Here is a 25,967-nt window from a genome sequence, read left to right as displayed (position 1 = left end):
GTTTTATGATTTTGAATGCAGACAAGATGTGGGGGTTCACATTGCAAATTACATCTGTTGCATTGACTATGCAGGCAATTGCTGGTCCGCTAAAGGGGACGGGTGTGTTGCGGCATTTTTTAAGAAGTACCGCAACTGTAAACCCAGATAGCAATCGTTATTGATTCAACGTTGAATTATGGTCAGAAAGGTTGTTTTGTGGTTGAAGTTACAACTTCAACTTTAAATCAACATTTTTATAGCAACAACAATTTCTATGTTGAAAATGAGCCATTGAATCAATGTTGACTAAGGGTCGTGTCTTCAACATTGAAACTTTGGAATACATTATACCTATAGCAGAGAAGCAGAATCACTTTCTTGTTTTAAAAAGCTTTTAAAAATCACATTTCACTTTATTGTAAAGTACTTTGAGTTGCATTTCATGTATGAAAGATGCTATATAAATAAAGCATCTTCTTTTTCTCTTTAAACAAAGCAGCTTTACCACTGCAATGCATGCAACATATTTGGATAATTAAGTAATTAAAATAATGTGGAGAACTTTTAAAAGTCGCTCCTACAGGAAATACATCAACATTAAATTACCAACGGAAAGTGAAGGCTTGCGCTGTTTATGCTTGTTTTTATATAGCGAACTGGGTCACACCATTTTTTGGTGCGGGGGGCGTATTATACACAAAGCTGTGGATAAATCACAGTTTTTTTTAAATACATGAAAATAGTCTTATATTACGTGTGTAATGTGTAATAGAAAAACATCTAAAGGTCATCTCTGGACAGAGACTGAACCGAAGAAGGAGCGCGCGGCCCCCTGTTCGGAATGTTCCATACTTTAAACCTTACCCGCCTGCGCCAACGCGCATTCCCGCCATCGTCGTGTTTGAGGTTGCGAAGAGAGGGTGAGTTAAATTTGAAACTTACTCTTATACTGGCCGGTTCTGTGAATAAAAAAAAACTGCTGTTATTGGGGCCGAGATGCTCCTGGAGACTAGCCCGGTTGACGCGCACTTTACAGCCAGCCGGTGTCGTCAATGGCGAATCCGGTCTTGCATAGAAAACTACGGACACGCGTAGTGGACGTACACGGGGGTTTATTTAACAGAACAGTTACACACACTTACAAGACAATTACTCTCATGGCCAACAATGTTTTTCTGTCCATTACAAACTTTAATAGGTCCATTACAGTTGTTGGAGGTAAGAAAATGGGTACTTTAACAGGGCGTCTTGGCCAAGTTAGCAAACAATTAACGCCCTGGCACGCAAGTCTGCTTCATTATAGAATTTAGACAAGGTTGCTTCTGCACCAGTCAAAATTCAGTCAGGTCATGTCTGCTTTCAGTGCTTCTGCTTTCAGGGCATCTGTCACTGCGCGCCACATCCCGCCCCCCTTGACTTCAATCGTGATCTGCCAGTAGATCGCGAAGGTAGTGCGGGTAGATCGCGCGACATTCAATTTTTTCTCCTGTCATCTATCCTATTTTTTTATTAATATATGTTTCAGCTGCTGCTCGGCAATTTGACAAGAAACTGTCTCACCTGGCCTTCAGCGACACGGTGAAAAAATGGCTGCGTTATGCTCCAGAACGACAGGGGGGCATCAGACGAACAAAACAAAGTTCAGCGAACTGAATTATTGTGGGGTGGTCTAGGTATCTGTGATGTGTTGCTGTGACTACAATGTTCCTGTTTGATGTATGTATAAATTTAAATTAATCATTTTCACTACTATACTTAAATTTCTAAAAGCTTGATGGTCCTTGTCTAGGTCCTTGCACACGCACACAGCTGAATGTGTGAAGCAATGTATTTTCTGTTGCATACTTCTTTGAATAAAAGTTCATATATTCTATCATTTTACATGTATGCTTTTTCATTACACATATTTGCAAAAGGTGATTTAAGAATACTATGTTGTTGTATGTGAGAAATACTTGAAGTCTGCAGTGTCTTTCATGTAGTACAGTATAGTAGGAATGTTGCTTTTCTTAGTTTCAGATAAGGTACAGTACAGTATGTTCAGATGTATTTCAGCAAAACTACTGATGTTTGAATGAATATTGATCACAAACAGTTTCAATATTAAATCAATTAAAACAGCTGAAGACTGGCTTTAGATAATGGTTGAATCAATATTGAAAGCTAACATTGTTTCAATATGAAATCAACTAAAACCCTGCGGCAGAGGGGCTTTAGATTGTGGTTGAATCAATGTTGATTTAGAGTCAGATATGGTTTAAAATCCAACGTTGATTCGACGTAAATCATAACGAGCGCTTTCAATTTGGTTTCAATGTCGGATATCAACGTAGATTCAATGTTTCTTGCTGACGGCATTTCAATGTTGATTCAATCTGATTTTGCTATCTGGGAATGCAAGGGGTATACATTCATAGCGCACAACTCTAAAGCTTTCTGCCTGAAAATATGGTCGCGCTAACCACTCCAGATAATTATATCAAGCGCCAAAAAGCATATTCCACACCATCTATTCAATGGCTGGAATACATAGCCCATCGTGAACAAATAGAGATTCAGCACGCGCTGTGTAGAGGGGCGGTGAAAATTGGTCCCTAATACCTCGATGGCTATGACGAAACCGGTGGGGTTTGTACGGCGTACGAATTTGCTGGTTGTTTTTTTCACGGGTGCCCAGAATGCTTTGATTCACACGAAGTGAATCCTGTAACAAAACTGCGTTTTGGGGACATGCATCAACAGTTTCAGGACAAAATCTTTGCCCTTAAAAACACATACAACCTCAATGTATATGTTATTTGGGAGCACCAGTGGAATAAATTGAAAGCTGAAAAGGCTGATGTGCAGGCATTCTTGAGAGAATTTGACTTTCCAGACCGCATCGATCCTCGGGATGCTCTGTTTGGTGGCAGAACTAACGCTTTGCATCTGCACTATAAAGCGCAGAGTGATGAGCGCATAGATTACTACGACTTTACTAGCCTTTACCCCTCAGTCAACAAGTTTAAGGAGTACCCTGTAGGCCACCCTGTAATCATTTACAGTGATTTTGACAGCATCGAAAACTATTTTGGGGTGATCAAAGCCAAAGTTTACCCACTGAGAGGCCTTTACCTACCGGTTCTGCCTTACAGGTGCGGTGGTAAACTCATGTTCACACTTTGCAGAACATGCTGTGAAGCCGAGAGGCAGGGGGTCTGTAATCATTCAGATGAGCAGAGAGCTCTGATCGGCACGTGGTGCAGTGTCGAAATCAACAAGGCTGTTGAAAAGGGCTACAAAGTCGTAAAGATTTATGAGGTCTGGCATTTCCCCGACCGGACAGACACACTTTTTGCTGGCTATATCAATAATCATTTAAAGGGAAAACAGGAGGCTTCCGGCTATCCCTCTTGGGCAACGACTGCTGAGGATAAAGAGAGATACATTCAGACTTACTTTGAGAAGGAGGGCATCCGTTTGAACACCGAGAACATCGGGGTTAACAAAGTGAAACGCCAAATTTCCAAATTGTTTCTAAACAGTCTTTGGGGAAAGTTTGGTCAGAGAATAAATCAGGCGAGCACGACGCTCATCAAAGATCCTGATGAGTTTCTCACCTTCCTTTTTTCAAAGCTGGTCAATGTGTCTCACTTTTCCTTCCTGAATGACAATGTGGCCATGGTCCAATGGCGCCACATAAAGGTGGCCCCTAGAATGCCGAGGCACGTCAATGTTTTTATTGCCGCTTTCACTACAGCTTATGCCAGGCTTGAGCTGTACAATCTCATGGACCGCTTGGGACGGCGCACGCTGTATCATGATACAGACTGTCATTTTTGTCAGCAAACCGGGTGACTGGGCGCCCCCTCTGGGTAATTTTCTCGGTGAACTAACAAGCGAGCTGGACCCAGATGATCACATTGTGGAATTTGTCTCATGGGGACCCAAAACTTATGGGTACAGAACGGCAAAGGGCAAAATGAGCATGAAAGTGAAGGGGATCACGTTGCATAACACCAATTCAAAAGTTGTCAATATTGCATCTCTGACAGGATTGGTTCAGGACTATGTGAGTAACCCATGTGACCACCCTAGAGAGATCAGGACATCCACGCAGCAGATTGTGCGGGATAAAAGGGGTTTCCATTTAAAAAACAAGACAGTCAGCAAGTGTTTCAAGGTCGTGTACACTAAGCGGCAGCTTCAGTCTGACTACGCGACCTTACCTTATGGCTACTAGTGAAGGGTTCAACAATAGACTTCAGCATCCGTTCTCTTGTATTATATCGGGACCGAGTAACTCTGGCAAGTCATATTTCATTAAAAGACTGTTGGAAAATGTGGATTGTACATTATCCAGAGTTCCTGAAAATGTTGTATGGTGCTATTCTTGCTGGCAACCGCTGTATGATGAATTGCTGTGCAAAATAAAGAACATTAAATTTGTGGAAGGAATTCCGGAGTCTCTGTGTGACGATGAACTTTTGCCTCCAAATAAAATCAACCTAATCATCATTGACGATCTAATGGAAAAAGCCTGCGACAATAACGAAGTCGAAAAAACTTTCACCAAGTATACGCATCACAGAAATCTGAGTGTTATTTATCTGGTGCAGAATCTCTTCTTCCAAGGTAAGAAAAGTCGGACCATCAATCTGAATGCCAATTACATCGTATTATTTAAAAATCTGTCATTTTATCTTTTGATAACCCATCTGCTCATTCAAGAATATGTAATTCATACTGGAAACTTAATTCTGTTTTATTAGAGGATGCAGAAATTTGTCGATCTGTGATATCTAGGATAAAAAAAATTCTTAACAAAGCCCAAGCCGAGGATAATTTTAGTTCTAACTGGGAGCAGTTAAAATATACTGTTAGATTAATCTTAGTTAAAGCTGGATCTCAAAAAGCTAAACAATATAAAGCAAAGGAACTTGATGTTATCAAAAAACTTGTCTGCCTCTCCAGCACTCCGTTTGAGAATTTATCTGTTAATCAGAAATCAGATTTGGTTGAACTTCAGAATTCGTTAGATAACTTGTATATACAAAAAGCAAAGGGTGCTTTTATTCGTTCAAGACAAAGGTGGTTGGAAGAGGGAGAACGTAACTCCAGCTATTTCTTTAGATTAGAAAAACAACTAAATCATCTTAACTCTATAAGTAGCCTTAAGGTAAATGGAGTGGTCGTTAAAAATGATAAAGAAATCTCTAATTATTGTGAAGAATTTTATAAAGACCTGTATCGTTCCAGATACTCTCAACAAAAATTGGACTTGTTCTTTAACTCCCTTGATATGGGCCTTATTTCTAAAATCGGTGATAATATATGTGAAGTTTCTATTCAAATGAAAGATATTTCTGAGGCTATTGATAAGTTAAAACTAAATAAGTCACCTGGGGCCTCATGTATAACGACGTGCGTAGCCGCAGCAGGGGCGGTCTCGGGCAGAGTGGTGGCCGCAGCAGGAGCCACCTTGGGCAGAGCGGCGTCAGCCGGCGGGCCACAGCAGGGAGTGCCGCTGGCGTACGGACAAAACTAGGAATGTGCGTAAGCAAGAAAAAAATCCAGATGCATAAAACTGTGCGTAAGCACATTCCCTTTATAAATCCCAATGAGCATGAAATTTTACGTACGTGAACGAGCCCACAGCCGCCCCAAATTCAAATATGTATGTATATTTGAATATGAAAATCTGTATAAATGCCTGCTTTGTTCTATGTTTTTCTTAAACAACAATGGACAAACCACGAGGGAAAAAGAAGTATTTCAGCGAGTGCGAAGTGAAGGTCATGTTAACAGAAATCGAGAAAAGAAAAGTGATGATATTTGGTGGTATAAGTGGCATCGGCAATAAACGAAAGTTGACGGAGTGGCCCAGCGTGGCGGAGTCAGTTAAAAGTGTTGGTTCCGAAATTCGCACGGTGGCTGAAATTAAAAAGAAGTGGTCGGACATTAAAATCGACGTGAAAAAACGAGCAGCCGCTCACCGTAAGAGTCTTAACAGCATAGGTAGCGGAATTCCTGGTGTTACTTTCGTTTATTCTGTTTGTTTATTCTTACAGACAATAGTACAAGAGGTGCCCCCAGTGCATTAATAGAGTACATTAATAGAGTGAAAGTGCTTTCTATTTACATAAGCGAATTCGTTCTCTGAAGGTGACTTTATAGCAATGCGCGCGCAGTCGATAGCTTCAATTACATTGGGAAAACCGGACATCGCTGCAAATTGCGCTTTAATATTTGCCCGTTCAACCACAGTGCAAGGAAATTTTATACACTCACCTAAAGGATTATTAGGAACACCTGTTCAATTTCTCATTAATGCAATTATCTAATCAACCAATCACATGGCAGTTGCTTCAATGCATTTAGGGGTGTGGTCCTGGTCAAGACAATCTCCTGAACTCCAAACTGAATGTCAGAATGGGAAAGAAAGGTGATTTAAGCAATTTTGAGCGTGGCATGGTTGTTGGTGCCAGACGGGCCGGTCTGAGTATTTCACAATCTGCTCAGTTACTGGGATTTTCACGCACAACCATTTCTAGGGTTTACAAAGAATGGGGTGCAAAGGGAAAAACATCCAGTATGTGGCAGTCCTGTGGGTGAAAATGCCTTGTTGATGCTAGAGGTCAGAGGAGAATGGGCCGACTGATTCAAGCTGATAGAAGAGCAACTTTGGCTGAAATAACCACTCGTTACAACCGAGGTATGCAGCAAAGCATTTGTGAAGCCACAACACACACAACCTTGATGCGGATAGGCTACAACAGCAGAAGACCCCACCGGGTACCACTCATCTCCACTACAAATAGGAAAAAGAGGCTACAATTTGCACGAGCTCACCAAAATTGGACAGTTGAAGACTGGAAAAATGTTGCCTGGTCTGATGAGTCTCGATTTCTGTTGAGACATTCAAATGGTAGAGTCAGAATTTGGCGTAAACAGAATGAGAACATGGATCCATCATGCCTTGTTACCACTGTGCAGGCTGGTGGTGGTGGTGTATTGGTGTGGGGGATGTTTTCTTGGCACACTTTAGGCCCCTTAGTGCCAATTGGGCATCGTTTAAATGCCACGGCCTACCTAGCTTTCTGACTATGTCCATCCCTTTATGACCACCATGTACCCATCCTCTGATGGCTACTTCCAGCAGGATAATCCACCATGTCACAAAGCTCGAATCATTTCAAATTGGTTTCTTGAACATGACAATGAGTTCACTGTACTACAATGGCCCCAACAGTCACCAGATCTCAACCCAATAGAGCATCTTTGGGATGTGGTGGAACGGGAGCTTCGTGCCCTGGATGTGCATCCCACAAATCTCCATCAACTGCAAGATGCTATCCTATCAATATGGGCCAACATTTCTAAAGAATGCTTTCAGCACCTTGTTGAATCAATGCCACGTAGAATTAAGGCAGTTCTGAAGGCGAAAGGAGGTCAAACACCATATTAGTATGGTGTTCCTAATAATCCTTTAGGTGAGTGTATATCTGGGTGACAAGCGGATTATGCCGTCCCATACAGCTGGCACGGCGCGACTGAGAAATACCCGATCGGTCCGCAAGTTCTCGCTGAAAAGCACCTGTGGCTAAGAACCTGCGAGTGGACAGAACTTGTAAAGGGACAGGTATAGCGCAATTCCTCATCGTCTGCCTTTGTAATGCTGGCCCCAGTTTAGTACACAGCTCCAAAAGGATTGTTCTTGGAAATCTGAATCGACTTAGAAGCCTGCAGTCATGGGCCTGAATGCGTGCTCTCTTCTAATTCTTCCATAAGCTATGTGTAACCCCTTTCACCTTCACAGCATGATAGTGGAGTACAGGTAGGTGATAATCAACGTTGACAGTTGGGCCAATGATCAGAAGACACTACGTTCGTTAAGAGCCAGTGCTGTGGATATCAATGATGAAACACACAGACCAATTGAGTTTTGGTTTTTTTTGTTTATAACTATTATTACAGGTTGATGACATTCAAACAATAGTTGTCAGGAAACAATTAGGAAAAGGAAACAATAGTTAAATGATAAAGCCGGCAAAATAAAACCTTTCTACTCCCCAAATTAGTCCTCCTCACGTTGGGGCCGTTCCTGACAAATGTCGGTCCTCCTCCTCACTTCACGATCCTTTGGGTTTGGTTCGGCTCGCCACCCAGTTCGCACTGGGAAATCCTGGGTCTTTGGATCTGGGGATCTGAACCTCACACGACCAGCAGGAAGGCTCCGGCGGACGATGTATGAGCAGCTGCGCCCCCTTTGGGTTTTTTTTAGGTGTCACCAAAACCTGACCTATAACCAGGTCAGATAAGATCCAGTGGTTTGTTTCATTCATACTCTCCCATTAATTATTACTAATGAACACCCTATATTAATTAGTTCAAATCATATGTGTCCCAAGCAAAAATACAAAGTCCCAAGTATACCATTGACTGCAGTTATATTAGTACGTTATATTAGTAACTGACAGAAAAATCAATTTGTGAGTATATAAAAATAAAATACAAAATACTTATTGGAAATTGGTCACATTTACATATAGTACATAACAATTGCAGTAACCGAAAGGCTTTATGGTGTGGCGTAAAATAACATCTTCCGTGTAACAAATAACTAACGTCAATAGCTCTTTAGCTTAGTTAGAACATTGAATCATGCCAGCAAACGGCTAGGAGAGAGAGATAGAATACCGGTTTTGTCAAAATGACAGGTTGGGTCAAAGGTCACAAAGGTCAAATAAATCAAAAAGTGACAGGCGGGGGCTGCAAGCCGGGTGACGTCATGAGGTAGTGGGAGGGGGGGGGGGCTTTTTTTTTTGGCTGTGAGCCAGTTGAGCGTTGGGATAGGGGTTTATTTGTATATAGTTTATTTATTTATTATAATTATTATAATTTAATTATGTATTATTATTTAATTATGTATTATTATGTAATTATTATTTTATATTGAGTAGAGTGCTTATGAGTGTGGTGTTTTGTCTGCATCCAGCGGGTGCCGAGCAGGGGGGACTGAGCAGGGGGGGTTAAGGTCCCAAACACTGGGTCTGAGTGGCACCTGATGGAGTGTGAGCGTACGCTGTACCACCGTGGTAAGGTCCGTGGCTTTGGAGAATCTGTAGAAAAGGGCTCGGAGAGAGCGATGCTGTGTCTGGTGCAGTACCGTGGTAAGGTCCCGTGGCTTTGGATAATCCGCAAAGGACTCGGAGAGAGCGATGCCGGAGAGCTGAGAGTTGTGCTGCGCGAGACTGAAAGAAATCCTGTGAGAATGAACAAGTTGGAGCTAAGAATGAGAGGAGGGTCTGGGTCTGACGTCCAGTAAAAAACGCTTAGCAGTAGTTTGACCATCTGTGTGTGTGTGTGTGTGTGTGTGTGTGAAAGCCGACACCCCCCTGCAGCAGTAGCAGTTTGGCCTTGTGTTTTTCCTCATGCAACCTATGTACATCCCGATAGGTCAAATCCCGGTCAAACTGTAATTTGGGCCACAGATCAAGTTTGACATTTTGTATTTCAGTAAATTTTGTTAAAAGTTTTGTCTTTTCCCCCCGTCTCCCCGCCACACATCAAGTTTGACATTTTGTATTTCACTAAATTTTGTCTTTTCCCCCCGACTCCCCCCATACCGTCTGCGCAGTTAAAACGTACATCGAAATAGACAACAGATAAAACTTGACAGGACGTATATTTCTCCTTAAAGAATCCTAAAAAGTAAGCAACCGCAGATATTTTTATTACCTTGAGAAGGGTCCCCCTCCTTTGGTAAAGAGACACAAGTACCCCACACCCCGTATCATCAAGGCATTGCCCTACTGGAAAGAGAAAACTACACGGGACCTGCATAGAGTAAGTATATTATTTCTTTTACGCGTGTTTTATGATAAACACCATACAATAAAATAACTTAAAATAATTATTTTATTTTTAGAGATTCAGCTATTTTGGGTTTGTTTTTTTTCTCTACGGGAGACGCTGCGGTTAGAAAACTCCATATAGTGAGTGTATTATTTCTTTTATACGTGTGATAAAAACGCTATACATTAAAAATTAACTTATTCTAATAATAGGTATTCTCTATTATTTTATGTACAAGAGAGACGGCACGGACCGGTCAAGAGAAAATCTACGCAAGACCTGAATCAGCAGGTATGGACGGAGCAACACCCCCTCCTCTACCTGAAGCGCTATTAAATGAAATAGACATCATCAACAACGCTAATAATGATGAAAATGATGCGGTTTACTTTGCTCAACACGACTCGCCACCCGCAGCGTCTGGTGAAGCGACGGCCCAAGAGCCCTGTTTGCTACCATCCTTAGAGACATTATTAATAACCTTCCTGTGCTGTTAGGGTCGGCACCGACCCATTTTTAAGTTTAACATGCATAAAAGCACCACATATATTTGTGCATACTCTTAAAACAAAAGGCTCCATATTGAACCTTTTAGATTGGTACATATATGACACTCCTTGGACATTCTCAATTAAAAGAAATGGCACCTTTTTGAAGGCAATGGTTATATTTCCTCTGGTTAGAACCCCTATAGTTCTATATAGCACACCCAAGAACCTTTTTTTTCGAAATATATACTGCATCAAAGTTTTTTGACTTTGTCAGGAATCTCTATTTAAACTAAATAAATTAAAACAAAATCAAGGTAAGGCATCCCCACACATGTAAGGTAAGATAAGACCAGTTCAGTTTATTTATATAATTCTCTAGAGGTTTATTTTATCATTATTTTTTATTGAAAACGAGAGGAATGCTGTCAAAAGAAAGGTCCACAAAGCCACACCAAAAATATTAAAACCAATCTTTTCATGGATAAGGAAGCCTAACAAGGTAACCAAGAAGTAAGAAACAAATTGGATGATAAATAATTGTTTTGAGGGTATCTTATGGCTGATGTAAGACACGTGCTGCTTGACACCGACCCGTCTAACATAAGAGACAGGAACAGAAAGCTAACATAGGCCGAAGGTTAAGCGTGTTAAATGAAAGGCAGCGGGATAATTCCCCATAATGCCGCACTATAACAAAATCAAACGCGACGTGAAAATGTTTAATAGACCTCAATAAAAATGTCAGGGACGTCTACGACAAACGCAGATTGTTGCCTAGTGGGGAAACTGCCTTTTGGATACCGAACTGTAAAAACTAGCAGCATCGCAAAAAGGGTGTTGTAAGTCTTTAAAAATATTTCATCGAATGAATTTGTTAGTGTAACATGAAAGTGTTTCAAAGATGTACAGATGTTTTAAAATGTAATATGAAAGTTTTTCAAAGTAAGATGTACAGATGTTTTAAAATGTAACATGAAAGTTTTTCAAAGTAAGATGTACAGATGTTTTAAAAAATGTAACATGAAAGTTTTTCAAAGTAAGATGTACAGATGCTTTAAAAATGTTCGGGTGTTTTATTTTCTAGACGCGTTGTACAAAAACGGTTTGTTATGTGTACGCAGCGCAAGCATGTTTGTACAAAGTTTTATGCATTCATTTTGCGAATCAGTTTTGAAATCTAATATGAACGTGGCTTTTATTTTACAAAAACAAAGTTGCAAAAAATTTGTAGGCTCTTTATCAAAGCAGATTTTGTTAATATAACATGAAGTTTTTTTTTATTATTTTCAAAGTTGCACAAGGGTTTTAAAATGTAACATGTATACGTGTGTTTTATTTTTCAAACTTGTACAAAAACGTGTGTGTACATTTATCAAATGAGTTTTAAAATGCAACATGTACAGGTATTTTATTATTCAAAATAAAAGTTGTACATACATTTTGTTATATGTATGCAGCACGGTCATGTTTTTAAAATGTGCTAATATTTGCGGGATGGTGGGAATAAAGCGTATTTAAAAGGGGTACCTCTCGTGGAATCTACCAATCTTTAGCAGCTTTTGAACCCTGAGCCACACGGGGACTGGGGTTTTTAACCGTGAGACTCGACACCTAGCTACGCATTAGATCCTTACTTCAGCAATGGTCCCCATGTACCCAGTGTAGGGTCAGGTCCATCGCAAGAGAATGTCTCCGCCGTGAAAGAACGATCCACCAGCATTTTGTGTATCAACGAATCTGTAATCATTCTTTCCATTCATTATATGCTGAGTTTTCCAAAATTGTTTTTTAGCTGAAGCATCAAAAGCTGTAACTTCGAGTGCACCTGGTTTAATAGCATTTTATTTATAACAGTAGGAGCTTGTAAACTGCATTTAGCGGTCGCATGAAAACACATTAAAAACTTTAAAGAATAAAGCTTTAGTTATTTTTAATAAAGACGGCTTTCTAGTAAATGGTTTTCCTACAAGGTGACCCCGCGGCCTATACTTAAGACATCCGGGCGCCTGATTTGAGATGTTTACTGAGGACGGTATGTTAAGTTAACAGTGGTGACTGAGCTGCACCGTGTTTGACTCTTAATGAAACTTAGACCTAATTCAACAGAACCAGTCGTCATCCACTTTGCAGTGAGATTTCTGTGCGAAATGTGAACAAAGATTCATTTTCTTACTTTACCACTTATCGGATAACAAGGGAAATGGCAGCGGCAATAACCTACACAGTTATTTGTTCCTTCCATATGTATATATATATAGCACCGCAGAACGTTTTGCACTTTTTTTTTTTGTTTATTGTTTGTTGTGTGTTCTACATGCATGTTTGCACTGGAGGATCTGCTTTTTATTCTCATTGTACATGAGTATAGTGACAATAAAAAGGCATTTCATTCATTCATAATATGTCGGACACAATGGCTCTGAGCACCAGGGAGTCCGCCGTGAGGCGCACGAGCTGCTAGCTGATGTAATGCTGCGAACGGTCGGGGCTCTGACGTTCTTAAGGTGCGGCTATCTATCCCCGAGACACTTTAGCCAGGATCGTGTATATTTGCGCTTATTAATGCTGCAATGTCAGGGTTTTGCTGACTCTTATAGGAAGCTGGCTAGCAATAACATTTTTTAGCTGGTCTTTTTCATTTAGTACATACACGGTTTAGAAGAAAACCTAATCACCATTAAAAAAAATAAATAAATAAATGTACAAAACTATTGAAATCTCCCAGAAGCATGTGCATATTTTTCTGGTTTGCGTGTGTGTGTGTGTGGGTGTGTGTGTGTGTGTGTGTGTGGTTACCTAAGCACAGTCGGCCTAGTGTTTGATAGGTGATGGAGAAGCGTACGGTCGTGGGGACAATAAACTACATGCGCCTATGCCAACATGTGTTTAAGTATAGCGACAAACATGGACGCTTTCTTTAACGTAAAACAGTTAAAGGCTCATACGGTTTTGTTTACATTTTTATTTTTTTAATTTCAAGTAGCCTCTAATCACCTTACATTAGTTCTGATTTACTGTAGTCACCAATCAGAGTATTTTAAAACAATGGCACTGAAATGTCACCACATGTTAAAGCTAACAAAGTAACATGATTATATCAGCGGAACAAACCAGTCGCCGGTACGTATAGACAGATCATGTGTTGCTCAACAATCGACAGCATTTTGAAATCTATTTGTATTTAGACAAATATATTGGGAATAAAGCGTTGTGTTTTAAAAGGCAGACATTGAGGTCGAATTTAAATTGGTCACAATTGTATTGTTTTCCGCAGCTAGAAGTGTCGGCTGAGGTTGATTTTAATTGGCATGTCAGTTTAGGATTCTTGCAGTAGAAGTTATGTAGTGAATTGCGGTACTCTGAAATTAAGTGATATGTGTATTAGAATCGTGAAGCGTCATCTTCCTTTGTTTTAGGTTCACCCCGGGCATTTTATGAATTGTAATGTAATATCAGACAGTGTGTGATGAATTTCTGAATGCCTGTTATAGGCCTATATGACAATTTCGTGGAAACGTCTCATGGAAAAATGTAGTTGCAGTTTGTCAGGACTAAAGACTGGCTAATATGACATGGTGAACAAGTCCTGTGCTTAAAGAATGCCTGCCTGCTGCTTAAAACATTGTGTTGTATGCCGAATGTTTCTTGCCCATAGACTACATGTTGCTATACTGTTCCTTTGTAATATTCAACTATTATTTTTTAAATCATTTAATGAAATAGGTAAATACCTCATCATTGATGACTATGGTCCACCTGAGTGACAAGTAACCCGTCCTGGACAGAGGTTTCTTCAAGGCCTGTTGTGGGAACCCCATGGTGTAGCATTAAGAGAAAGAATACAGGGAGTGGTACAAATGAGCAGTTGTCCTGCCCCCTTTTACTCATTTTGGATGCTTAAATTACTAAATTGTGATTTTAATGCTCATCTGTATGATTCTATGGTCTGAGCGAGTCTCCAGTACTACATGAATGGTAAACTTAAAAACTCTACTTCTCTTAGCTTAATGATATTTTCTTTTACTGTGTACGATTGGTAGAAATGAAAATCGTGATTTGTCTCTCAGCTTGTGTGTGTGTGTGTGTGTGTGTGTGTGTGTGCGTGCGGTGTGTCAACAATGGCAATTATTCACTAAATTCTAAACAAACCCACATATAAAACCCCCTCCCCACCCACCCCAGACACCTATAAAACACAGCATTCTTGCTCTCACCCCCCACACTCTCGCTGTGTGAAAAGCATGTCTGTTGCCAAGACTACAGCTCGTGTCTTGAGTCGTACATACTATGACCCCAGCCACCCGGGGTCATACGGAGGGGCCTCCAGACTGCAGAGAGCCGTGCAGGAAGATACGGGGGAAAAAAGTGGCTACTGATGACATCAGAGAGTGGCTGTCTATGCAAGACAGTTATACTTTACATAAGCCGGCTAAAAAGAATTTCCCCAGGAGCAGAGTGTTTAATACCGAGAGCCATGTATCAGCGGCAGGCCGGTTTATGCGACATGCAAGGGCTGGCGATGTACAACTACCCCATTATGTCACCCTTAAGCAGGCAACATGTGTACCACCCTGTATAATCTATCTACGCCACCAAATGACCCAGGGTTTTGATGGCGTAAAATAAACACGGTCAAGTACTTGTTAGCAATAACGACACAATGTTTTCATGACTCAACTCATTTTATTTAGAAAGCATATAAAAATGAGCAGCCAATCACATTTTGACAGACGTTTACACACCAGCCATAGGCTGCTCGCATGTGTACAAATTGCAGAAATCATTAAACGCCTCATCTACAGCATACTCACAATCACCGTCTTCAGCGAAGCGTTTCAGCTCGCACAATTTGGCCCGTACATTAATTTGGCCTTTAAGTTCAGAAACTAACACATCGATTGATGCATGTATTTTTACAGGAGCGGTATGAGGGTGAAACATGGCCACTGCCTTTGTGATAATATGTTTAAGCCATGGCCTATACAGCTTTTTGAACAGCTTTTCAAAATTGTTAAAGAAATAAAACGGTACAGGTTCATAGCGACACGTGTGCTGAAGCAGGCTAGGGTGTTTCACAGTACAGCCGATACAGGTCGCCTTCAAGTCATCTTCGATTAGCCGATCCAGAATAAAGGCAAGTGACCCTTTGATTATCTTCATGGCAGCTACGGTGATGCCGCCACACCCAGAATCTCCAGATAATGATGGAGCCGCAAAACGATCACGGAAATCATCCAACATCGATGCAGTAACCCGCGATGTATCCATTAGGGCAGAGTCCGCACGCGGAGGTTGTGACTGGAACAGAACCCCATACGGGCACCATGATGCGGCCTGCCGCGGAGTGTATTGAGGAAGCTCTGGTGGCGTTGTATCCATTCGCTGTCCAAAAGTATAGAGGGTCATGGATGGGGATCGCTGGGGGTTAAGTTGAGGAGAAGACTTGTTGTGCTGTATCGACCCAAAAGTAAATTCAGACATGTCCTCCAGGAAAAGGGCTGGTGTCTGGGGAGGTTGGGGAGGGGGTTTTATATGTGGGTTTGCCGTAAGGAGATACTTTAACCCGTCGTTGTACATCGCCAGCCCTTGCATGTCGCATAAACCGGCCTGCCGCTGATACATGGCTCTCGGTATTAAACACTCTGCTCCTGGGGAAATTCTTTTTAGCCGGCTTATGTAAAGTATAACTGTCTTGCATAGACAGCCACTCTCTGATGTCATCAGTAGCCACTTTTTTCCCCCGTATCTTCCTGCACGGCTCTCTGCAGTCTGGAGGCCCCTCCGTATGACCCCGGGTGGCTGGGGTCATAGTATGTACGACTCAAGACACGAGCTGTAGTCTTGGCAACAGACATGCTTTTCACACAGCGAGAGTGTGGGGGGTGAGAGCAAGAATGCTGTGTTTTATAGGTGTCTGGGGTGGGTGGGGAGGGGGTTTTATATGTGGGTTTGTTTAGAATTTAGTGAATAATTGCCATTGTTGACACACCGCACGCACACACACACACACACACACACACACAAGCTGAGAGACAAATCACGATTTTCATTTCTACCAATCGTACACAGTAAAAGAAAATATCATTAAGCTAAGAGAAGTAGAGTTTTTAAGTTTACCATTCATGTAGTACTGGAGACTCGCTCAGACCATAGAATCATACAGATGAGCATTAAAATCACAATTTAGTAATTTAAGCATCCAAAATGAGTAAAAGGGGGCAGGACAACTGCTCATTTGTACCACTCCCTGTATTCTTTCTCTTCATGCTACACCATGGGGTTCCCACAACAGGCCTTGAAGAAACCTCTGTCCAGGACGGGTTACTTGTCACTCAGGTGGACCATAGTCATCAATGATGAGGTATTTACCTATTTCATTAAATGATTTAAAAAATAATAGTTGAATATTACAAAGGAACAGTATAGCAACATGTAGTCTATGGGCAAGAAACATTAGGCATACAACACAATGTTTTAAGCAGCAGGCAGGCATTCTTTAAGCACAGGACTTGTTCACCATGTCATATTAGCCAGTCTTTAGTCCTGACAAACTGCAACTACATTTTTCCATGAGACGTTTCCACGAAATTGTCATATAGGCCTATAACAGGCATTCAGAAATTCATCACACACTGTCTGATATTACATTACAATTCATAAAATGCCCGGGGTGAACCTAAAACAAAGGAAGATGACGCTTCACGATTCTAATACACATATCACTTAATTTCAGAGTACCGCAATTCACTACATAACTTCTACTGCAAGAATCCTAAACTGACATGCCAATTAAAATCAACCTCAGCCGACACTTCTAGCTGCGGAAAACAATACAATTGTGACCAATTTAAATTCGACCTCAATGTCTGCCTTTTAAAACACAACGCTTTATTCCCAATATATTTGTCTAAATACAAATAGATTTCAAAATGCTGTCGATTGTTGAGCAACACATGATCTGTCTATACGTACCGGCGACTGGTTTTGTCAGGGCTGTGGGGCAGGCGAGCAGGAAAGCAGGCAAGCGGAGCCGTGACGTCGGACGAACAGGGTTTTAATGTTAAGACGATGGCTGACAGGCACAAACACCAAGACAATACAATGACAGATCTGGGGAAGACAGACTGAGACTCGGACTAAATACAAAAGACTAGGCAGAAATAACAGGACACAGATGATCACAATTGGTAATCACACGAGGTAACGAGGTGGGCGTGGCACACATCGGGATCGAACGGAGCGGATCGTGACAGAACCCCCCCCCAAAGGCGCGCACACCGGGCGCGCTCGAGGGGAGGCGACGGACGAGACGGGGGAACAGGACCTGGAAGACAAAAGCAAAACATCAACGAGACACCGGAAACAGGACAGAGACACAGAACAGGAACAAGGACCAGAAAAACGACAAGACCCGACAGAGGACAGGGAACGCGGACAGGCAGACAAAGAAAGGAGACAGAGAGGGGACAGAAAAAGGAGGAACAAAAGGGCCAGGAGTGAACGGAGGAGACAGAGAGGGACGAGGAACGAAGGCAGGAGGGACAGACGGGAACGGAGGAGACACAGAGGGACGAGGAGCAGAAACAGACGGGACGGAGGGAAAGGGAGGAGGAGCCAGGGGAGCCCGAAGGAACCCAGGCGGGCGACGGGCAGCGGCCGGAGGGGCCGCAGGCGAGAGGGAGAAGGGAACCGAAGGGGACCACCCAGGGGCCAAGGGAACGGGACGAGGGAGTGACGGAGGGGACACGGAGGGAGCAGGAGGGAACACCGGTGCAGGCAGGCAGAAGGGGGAAGCCGCGGCAGGCGGAGGCGCAGCCGGAGCCGGCGAAGGCGCCGTCCGACGCCAAGCCGGAGCAGGGGGGCCCGGAGGCGGCCGACACGGAGCCGGAGGCGGGACCGAGGACCGGCACCGAGGAACCAGGGGGGGACCCGGAGGCGACCGCCGACCCCGAGCCGGAGGACCCGCAGGCAGCCACCGAGCCACAGCCAGGGGCCGAACGGGCGAGCCAGGGGGCAGGGCGGGCGGGACCCGGGCCCTACGCCTGTGTCCCCGTCCCTTACGGGACACTGACAGGTGGGGTCCTGGGGGGTGTCGGCCTTGCCGGGGTAAGGGCGAGGGAGTCAGGAGGGAGGTCAAGTCTGGGCGGCCAAGAGTCGAGGCCTCTAAAGAGGCAGCCGGCGGGGTCGCAGGCGGGGCCGCGGGCAGAGCGGCGGCCTCAGGCGGGGCCGTAGCAGTGGGCGGAGCCGGCTGGACAGGCGAGACGGGCTGGGCCGGCTGGACAGGCGAGACGGGCTGGGCCGGCTGGACAGGCGAGACGGGCTGGGCCGGCGAGCAGGGCTGGCCGGACGGGACAGGCGAGACGGGCAGGACCGGCGAGCAGGGCTGGCCGGACGGGACAGGCGAGACGGGCAGGACCGGCGAGCAGGGCTGGCCGGACGGGACAGGCGAGACGGGCAGGACCGGCGGTTCAGGAGCCGGCAGGACCGGCGGTTCAGGAGCCGGCAGGACAGGCAGTTCAGGAGCCGGCAGGACAGGCAGTTCAGGAGCCGGCAGGACAGGCAAGACAGGCAGTTCAAGTGCCGGCAGGACGGGCGCCGCTGTCCCGTGGTCAGCAGGGGCCGTCCTGGAGGGTGCAGCCTCCACACGGCCAGCAGGGGGCGCCGCAGCGGGCGCAGCCTCCACGCGGCCAGCAGGGGGCGCCGCAGCGGGCGCAGCCTCCACGCGGCCAGCAGGGGCCGCCGCAGCGGGCGCAGCCTCCACGCGGCCAGCAGGGGCCGCCGCAGCGGGCGCCGCCATCACGCGGCCAGCAACCGGGACTGCAGGCAAGCCAGGCAGGACAGGCGGGTCAGATGGGACGGGCGGTGCCGCTGACAAAGCGGCGGAAGCTGCAGCAGGCGGTGCCTCAGGCAGAGCGGCGGCAGCTGCAGCAGGGAAGACAGGCAGGACGGGCAGGACGGGCGGTGCTGCTGGCATCGCGGCGGCTGCAGCAGGCGGTGCTGCAGGCAGATCGGCGGCGGCAGCAGGCAGCGCAGCCGCGGGCAGATCGGCGGCGGCAGCAGGCAGCGCAGCCGCAGGCAGATCGGCGGCGGCAGCAGCAGGCAGTGCAGCCGCGGGCAGATCCGGATCATGCAGGTCCGGATCGGACAGGTCCGGAGCAGGCAGGAGGGGTGCTGAGCGCGTCTGCGCCCTCCCTCTCCGCGCTTTAGGGACCCGGGGACTGGCGTCTCTGACAATGCCGATCCCTCTCCCGGGACATTGCTCTGCCCAGTCCTCCCCCGTCACCAAAGGAGGCAGGTCCTCCGCGTCATGGGGCTCACCTATCCCACAGGCGTCCTCCAAGGCGGGGAGAAGGGAGCACGCTCCCAAGAAGAGAGTCGGGGCGGCTTCTTCCACCTTTCCCCTTCGCCTCTTCTTTTTCCGCCCTCCGGAACTGGTCAGAGGCAGCGGGGTCGCATCGGCGGGTGGCGCACTGTACAGCAGTCCGCAGTCTCGTTCCACCTGCCTCTGCATTGCTGCAGCCGCTACCTCCCGAAGCTGCCGGAGGTTTTCGCGCACCTCGCTCGCTAGGTGCGCGTCGCCGGGTAAGGACATCCCCTCCAGGACCTCCCGGCTTTGATGAGCTAACCCACAAGCCGCGGGATCCTCCTGGATCTCGGGCTGGGTTAGCCAGTACAGGACCTCATCAACCAAACCGAGGTACTCCTCCTCGGCTAGGGGGGATCCTTTCTTGTGGAGATCTGTCATTCTGTCAGGGCTGTGGGGCAGGCGAGCAGGAAAGCAGGCAAGCGGAGCCGTGACGTCGGACGAACAGGGTTTTAATGTTAAGACGATGGCTGACAGGCACAAACACCAAGACAATACAATGACAGATCTGGGGAAGACAGACTGAGACTCGGACTAAATACAAAAGACTAGGCAGAAATAACAGGACACAGATGATCACAATTGGTAATCACACGAGGTAACGAGGTGGGCGTGGCACACATCGGGATCGAACGGAGCGGATCGTGACAGGTTTGTTCCGCTGATATAATCATGTTACTTTGTTAGCTTTAACATGTGGTGACATTTCAGTGCCATTGTTTTAAAATACTCTGATTGGTGACTACAGTAAATCAGAACTAATGTAAGGTGATTAGAGGCTACTTGAAATTAAAAAAATAAAAATGTAAACAAAACCGTATGAGCCTTTAACTGTTTTACGTTAAAGAAAGCGTCCATGTTTGTCGCTATACTTAAACACATGTTGGCATAGGCGCATGTAGTTTATTGTCCCCACGACCGTACGCTTCTCCATCACCTATCAAACACTAGGCCGACTGTGCTTAGGTAACCACACACACACACACACACACACCCACACACACACACACGCAAACCAGAAAAATATGCACATGCTTCTGGGAGATTTCAATAGTTTTGTACATTTATTTATTTATTTTTTTTAATGGTGATTAGGTTTTCTTCTAAACCGTGTATGTACTAAATGAAAAAGACCAGCTAAAAAATGTTATTGCTAGCCAGCTTCCTATAAGAGTCAGCAAAACCCTGACATTGCAGCATTAATAAGCGCAAATATACACGATCCTGGCTAAAGTGTCTCGGGGATAGATAGCCGCACCTTAAGAACGTCAGAGCCCCGACCGTTCGCAGCATTACATCAGCTAGCAGCTCGTGCGCCTCACGGCGGACTCCCTGGTGCTCAGAGCCATTGTGTCCGACATATTATGAATGAATGAAATGCCTTTTTATTGTCACTATACTCATGTACAATGAGAATAAAAAGCAGATCCTCCAGTGCAAACATGCATGTAGAACACACAACAAACAATAAACAAAAAAAAAAAGTGCAAAACGTTCTGCGGTGCTATATATATATACATATGGAAGGAACAAATAACTGTGTAGGTTATTGCCGCTGCCATTTCCCTTGTTATCCGATAAGTGGTAAAGTAAGAAAATGAATCTTTGTTCACATTTCGCACAGAAATCTCACTGCAAAGTGGATGACGACTGGTTCTGTTGAATTAGGTCTAAGTTTCATTAAGAGTCAAACACGGTGCAGCTCAGTCACCACTGTTAACTTAACATACCGTCCTCAGTAAACATCTCAAATCAGGCGCCCGGATGTCTTAAGTATAGGCCGCGGGGTCACCTTGTAGGAAAACCATTTACTAGAAAGCCGTCTTTATTAAAAATAACTAAAGCTTTATTCTTTAAAGTTTTTAATGTGTTTTCATGCGACCGCTAAATGCAGTTTACAAGCTCCTACTGTTATAAATAAAATGCTATTAAACCAGGTGCACTCGAAGTTACAGCTTTTGATGCTTCAGCTAAAAAACAATTTTGGAAAACTCAGCATATAATGAATGGAAAGAATGATTACAGATTCGTTGATACACAAAATGCTGGTGGATCGTTCTTTCACGGCGGAGACATTCTCTTGCGATGGACCTGACCCTACACTGGGTACATGGGGACCATTGCTGAAGTAAGGATCTAATGCGTAGCTAGGTGTCGAGTCTCACGGTTAAAAACCCCAGTCCCCGTGTGGCTCAGGGTTCAAAAGCTGCTAAAGATTGGTAGATTCCACGAGAGGTACCCCTTTTAAATACGCTTTATTCCCACCATCCCGCAAATATTAGCACATTTTAAAAACATGACCGTGCTGCATACATATAACAAAATGTATGTACAACTTTTATTTTGAATAATAAAATACCTGTACATGTTGCATTTTAAAACTCATTTGATAAATGTACACACACGTTTTTGTACAAGTTTGAAAAATAAAACACACGTATACATGTTACATTTTAAAACCCTTGTGCAACTTTGAAAATAATAAAAAAAAACTTCATGTTATATTAACAAAATCTGCTTTGATAAAGAGCCTACAAATTTTTTGCAACTTTGTTTTTGTAAAATAAAAGCCACGTTCATATTAGATTTCAAAACTGATTCGCAAAATGAATGCATAAAACTTTGTACAAACATGCTTGCGCTGCGTACACATAACAAACCGTTTTTGTACAACGCGTCTAGAAAATAAAACACCCGAACATTTTTAAAGCATCTGTACATCTTACTTTGAAAAACTTTCATGTTACATTTTTTAAAACATCTGTACATCTTACTTTGAAAAACTTTCATGTTACATTTTAAAACATCTGTACATCTTACTTTGAAAAACTTTCATATTACATTTTAAAACATCTGTACATCTTTGAAACACTTTCATGTTACACTAACAAATTCATTCGATGAAATATTTTTAAAGACTTACAACACCCTTTTTGCGATGCTGCTAGTTTTTACAGTTCGGTATCCAAAAGGCAGTTTCCCCACTAGGCAACAATCTGCGTTTGTCGTAGACGTCCCTGACATTTTTATTGAGGTCTATTAAACATTTTCACGTCGCGTTTGATTTTGTTATAGTGCGGCATTATGGGGAATTATCCCGCTGCCTTTCATTTAACACGCTTAACCTTCGGCCTATGTTAGCTTTCTGTTCCTGTCTCTTATGTTAGACGGGTCGGTGTCAAGCAGCACGTGTCTTACATCAGCCATAAGATACCCTCAAAACAATTATTTATCATCCAATTTGTTTCTTACTTCTTGGTTACCTTGTTAGGCTTCCTTATCCATGAAAAGATTGGTTTTAATATTTTTGGTGTGGCTTTGTGGACCTTTCTTTTGACAGCATTCCTCTCGTTTTCAATAAAAAATAATGATAAAATAAACCTCTAGAGAATTATATAAATAAACTGAACTGGTCTTATCTTACCTTACATGTGTGGGGATGCCTTACCTTGATTTTGTTTTAATTTATTTAGTTTAAATAGAGATTCCTGACAAAGTCAAAAAACTTTGATGCAGTATATATTTCGAAAAAAAAGGTTCTTGGGTGTGCTATATAGAACTATAGGGGTTCTAACCAGAGGAAATATAACCATTGCCTTCAAAAAGGTGCCATTTCTTTTAATTGAGAATGTCCAAGGAGTGTCATATATGTACCAATCTAAAAGGTTCAATATGGAGCCTTTTGTTTTAAGAGTATGCACAAATATATGTGGTGCTTTTATGCATGTTAAACTTAAAAATGGGTCGGTGCCGACCCTAACAGCACAGGAAGGTTATTAATAATGTCTCTAAGGATGGTAGCAAACAGGGCTCTTGGGCCGTCGCTTCACCAGACGCTGCGGGTGGCGAGTCGTGTTGAGCAAAGTAAACCGCATCATTTTCATCATTATTAGCGTTGTTGATGATGTCTATTTCATTTAATAGCGCTTCAGGTAGAGGAGGGGGTGTTGCTCCGTCCATACCTGCTGATTCAGGTCTTGCGTAGATTTTCTCTTGACCGGTCCGTGCCGTCTCTCTTGTACATAAAATAATAGAGAATACCTATTATTAGAATAAGTTAATTTTTAATGTATAGCGTTTTTATCACACGTATAAAAGAAATAATACACTCACTATATGGAGTTTTCTAACCGCAGCGTCTCCCGTAGAGAAAAAAAACAAACCCAAAATAGCTGAATCTCTAAAAATAAAATAATTATTTTAAGTTATTTTATTGTATGGTGTTTATCATAAAACACGCGTAAAAGAAATAATATACTTACTCTATGCAGGTCCCGTGTAGTTTTCTCTTTCCAGTAGGGCAATGCCTTGATGATACGGGGTGTGGGGTACTTGTGTCTCTTTACCAAAGGAGGGGGACCCTTCTCAAGGTAATAAAAATATCTGCGGTTGCTTACTTTTTAGGATTCTTTAAGGAGAAATATACGTCCTGTCAAGTTTTATCTGTTGTCTATTTCGATGTACGTTTTAACTGCGCAGACGGTATGGGGGGAGTCGGGGGGAAAAGACAAAATTTAGTGAAATACAAAATGTCAAACTTGATGTGTGGCGGGGAGACGGGGGGAAAAGACAAAACTTTTAACAAAATTTACTGAAATACAAAATGTCAAACTTGATCTGTGGCCCAAATTACAGTTTGACCGGGATTTGACCTATCGGGATGTACATAGGTTGCATGAGGAAAAACACAAGGCCAAACTGCTACTGCTGCAGGGGGGTGTCGGCTTTCACACACACACACACACACACACACAGATGGTCAAACTACTGCTAAGCGTTTTTTACTGGACGTCAGACCCAGACCCTCCTCTCATTCTTAGCTCCAACTTGTTCATTCTCACAGGATTTCTTTCAGTCTCGCGCAGCACAACTCTCAGCTCTCCGGCATCGCTCTCTCCGAGTCCTTTGCGGATTATCCAAAGCCACGGGACCTTACCACGGTACTGCACCAGACACAGCATCGCTCTCTCCGAGCCCTTTTCTACAGATTCTCCAAAGCCACGGACCTTACCACGGTGGTACAGCGTACGCTCACACTCCATCAGGTAACCCACCCCCCCACTCAGACCCAGTGTTTGGGACCTTAACCCCCCCTGCTCAGTCCCCCCTGCTCGGCACCCGCTGGATGCAGACAAAACACCACACTCATAAGCACTCTACTCAATATAAAATAATAATTACATAATAATACATAATTAAATAATAATACATAATTAAATTATAATAATTATAATAAATAAATAAACTATATACAAATAAACCCCTATCCCAACGCTCAACTGGCTCACAGCCAAAAAAAAAAGCCCCCCCCCCCTCCCACTACCTGATGACGTCACCCGGCTTGCAGCCCCCGCCTGTCACTTTTTGATTTATTTGACCTTTGTGACCTTTGACCCAACCTGTCATTTTAACAAAACCGGTATTCTATCTCTCTCTGCTAGGCCTCAGCTAATAGGCTACTAGCACCTCAAACATGTAAGCCTTAAGTAGTTAGCACCCTTAGCTCCTCTTTTAAAACGATTGGCAAGTTCAAGATTCAAGATTCAAGATTCTTTATTTGTCACATGTAGTTATAGCTGGTACAACATACAGTGAAATGTGTTTTCCTGGCTGAACTCCGACTGTGCTAGACGTAGGATAAGTGTATAAGTACTAACAGAGGATAAGTATAAAAAGAGGAAAAATGAATTTATGTACATCTATATACAGAAGTAAATATGCATTTACCATGTAATAAATAAAGTGCCATAGGTGCAGACAAGGTAAGGTGCAGATGTGCCATGAGGTACAGATGTTTTTATAATTTACAGATGGAAGAAATTAAGTTGTGTGTGTAGTTGTCCATTGCCCAGTTATGTGCTGTGGTTTAGGAGTCTCACTGCTTGTGGGTAAAAACTCCTCCTAAACCGTTCCGTTCTTGTTTTCAGGCTACAGAGGCGTTTCCCAGACCTCAGTGGCCTGAACAGTTTATGGGCGGGATGGCCGGAGTCACTGGTGATCCTGATGGCCCGGGATTTGCACCTTTCAGTGTAGATGTCCTGCAGTGCTGGTAGAGGGGTTCTCATGGTGCGTTCTGCTGTGCGCACTACCCTCTGCAGGGCCTTCCGTTGCTGAACAGTGCAGTTCCCGTACCACACCGTGATGTTGTTGCACAGGATGCTCTCAATTACTCCAGTGTAGAATCTCCTCTGGATGTTTCCGGAGATCTTAAACCTCTTTAGACGCCTCAGGTAATAGAGGCGCTGTCTGCCTTTGCTGATGAGGAAGTCCGTGTGTGTATTCCAGGTGAGGTC

General features: G+C 43.7%; 3 long non-coding RNA genes across 3 annotated transcripts; 2 read left to right on the top strand and 1 right to left on the bottom strand.

The window, feature by feature from the left end:
- Positions 1-450: 450 nt before the first annotated feature.
- Positions 451-1,863, top strand: LOC140592166 (uncharacterized). The gene is made up of 2 exons (XR_011992459.1): positions 451-902; positions 1,508-1,863. It is a non-coding gene; the product is annotated as an uncharacterized lncRNA (long non-coding RNA).
- Positions 1,864-9,041: 7,178 nt separating this feature from the next.
- LOC140592165 (uncharacterized) lies at positions 9,042-11,756 on the top strand. Its single transcript, XR_011992458.1, has 3 exons — positions 9,042-9,810; positions 9,893-9,959; positions 10,058-11,756. It is a non-coding gene; the product is annotated as an uncharacterized lncRNA (long non-coding RNA).
- Positions 11,757-21,990: 10,234 nt separating this feature from the next.
- LOC140592164 (uncharacterized) lies at positions 21,991-24,704 on the bottom strand. The gene is made up of 3 exons (XR_011992457.1): positions 23,937-24,704; positions 23,788-23,854; positions 21,991-23,689 (listed from the first exon to the last, which is right to left on the bottom strand). It is a non-coding gene; the product is annotated as an uncharacterized lncRNA (long non-coding RNA).
- Between the last annotated feature and the right edge of the window lie 1,263 nt (positions 24,705-25,967).

Source organism: Paramormyrops kingsleyae, chromosome 7, assembly GCF_048594095.1.
Source record: "Paramormyrops kingsleyae isolate MSU_618 chromosome 7, PKINGS_0.4, whole genome shotgun sequence".
Lineage (NCBI taxonomy): Eukaryota > Metazoa > Chordata > Actinopteri > Osteoglossiformes > Mormyridae > Paramormyrops > Paramormyrops kingsleyae.
The sequence above is the reverse complement of the archived record's forward strand: the minus strand, read 5'-3'. Positions and strand labels throughout refer to the sequence as shown.